The sequence below is a fragment of the Aplysia californica genome, unplaced genomic scaffold (genome assembly GCF_000002075.1).
Source record: "Aplysia californica isolate F4 #8 unplaced genomic scaffold, AplCal3.0 scaffold00349, whole genome shotgun sequence".
Classification (NCBI taxonomy): domain Eukaryota; kingdom Metazoa; phylum Mollusca; class Gastropoda; order Aplysiida; family Aplysiidae; genus Aplysia; species Aplysia californica.
In genome coordinates this window covers 274,611-276,309 of record NW_004797619.1, presented here as the reverse complement: position 1 = coordinate 276,309, position 1,699 = coordinate 274,611, and the positions used below count along the sequence as shown (strand labels likewise).

Sequence of the window (1,699 nt, the reverse complement as noted above, 5' to 3'; positions counted from 1 at the left end):
GGGGGGTCAAGAGTGCTGTTGACAGAAAAAAGACGAACTTTGTTGATTTTTTTAATAGTGAACTCTCTTTTCGTTTATTGTTTACAGTTCTGACACTGTTTACTGGTGTGTTGAATTGCTGGGGGCAGACATTACAGTTTCTTGTCAAAGAGAATCTTGTTCAGTGACCGAGGATGTTTGTGTTCGTGTCCACATGTATTCTTGTCTATAGCTTTGATAGTGTGCCTATCCCGCCTGAGGTAGATGTTTTGTCTATTATGCATGACTTTCATTTAGTACCCTCAACAGCTTAAGTGGGCAATTGTTAGCAAAGTTGAAGCAACCCTCTTCGTAAAGGATCTAGAACATGTTAATGAGACATGCAGTATGTTTAGTCAGAACTTAGGTCTGTCCGACTTAAATGTACACGTAGACCTGTAAAAATCGCAATGCTCGGAAACAGGAGATGTTAACCTATTCAGAACTATTCTAGGGGTTTTATATTGTTATCAATGTCTATTTTCTTCCCTTTGTTACGAAATACATCAGTACAACTCGCATTATTACACTATAAACACACACACACACACACACACACACACACACACACACACACACACACACATCAAGTTATTAGGCATGACTGTCTTTTCGGATTAGCTATTTTTAGCATGTTTCTGTTATTTCCAAAACAGTATTCCAAGGATGATTGCCGAGGCAACAGCCAATCATAGAGCCACAATTTGCTGCAGCTGTGACGTTATGGGTTGTGAGTATATCCTTTTCATGAACATCCCTGCTCGGATGAAAGTTAATACAGTATATTTGTAACACCTGTATCCATAGATCTAGTTATTGATTATAGATGCTGTGTCGGGGGGTTAATTTCAGAATTGGTTAGATATTAATACAATAAATAATAAGGTTGTAGTCACATACGGGTATCTTTTGTGTATGAATAACTCAGTAACAATAGCTCAGTAACAACAACTCCGCGCTGTTGTGTAACATATTTCCCCAATGAGACTATGGAACCAGTCAGTCTGGAAGAGTTTATTTACCATATTATTTACGACACACTGTCTTTGTAAATGTAGGGCGAAAACATTCCCATCACAAAAATACTTCTGGTTCTTTTCTTGGTATATTATGTGATAAGATAAAGGAGCATAATGGGACTACAAATAACTTTAGCCCATACGCTCTTTCTGAGAGACTAATGACTTTGTATATTTTCAAACATATAAGTTTGCCCTATAAAAATTCGTGAGTTTTAACCAAATCAGCTCCACTCAAATGAACTCTGGCTAATTTCTCATAATGCTTTTGACAGATTCTCAAAACCACATTAAAAAAACAGAAAACCTCGATATTTGCGTACATTATTTTCTATAGAAACCTTAACCCTGCTGCTTCTCTCCGGCAGAGTATTTGAGAAACTTGGTGAGGGTCTTTTCTGTTTGTTTGTTTGTTTGTTTTTCTTGTTTTTTTTTTTTTTACGTACAGTCATCTACGTGCAACATATTAATCGATGCCTGTTTGATAAAAACCAGCTTGGTTTTTACTCAACTTATGCATTGATTAAATGAAAGAGCTCTTAAATGACACAATTTTTATAAAAGTATAAACAAAGATAAGTAGAGATAAACATTTTATTGATTGCCACATAGGGAAATTTGCTGCGACATAGCAAATACACATACGCACACTTTCCCGTGTT

General features: G+C 36.2%; 1 long non-coding RNA gene across 1 annotated transcript in view; it reads left to right on the top strand.

Moving 5' to 3' along the window:
* LOC101847122 overlaps positions 1-1,699 on the top strand; it is a 7,433-nt gene that overhangs the window by 2,925 nt on the left and 2,809 nt on the right. The window contains exon 2 of the long non-coding RNA XR_220670.3: positions 675-748. This is a non-coding gene — a long non-coding RNA (uncharacterized LOC101847122). The remainder of the gene's footprint in view (positions 1-674; positions 749-1,699) is intronic.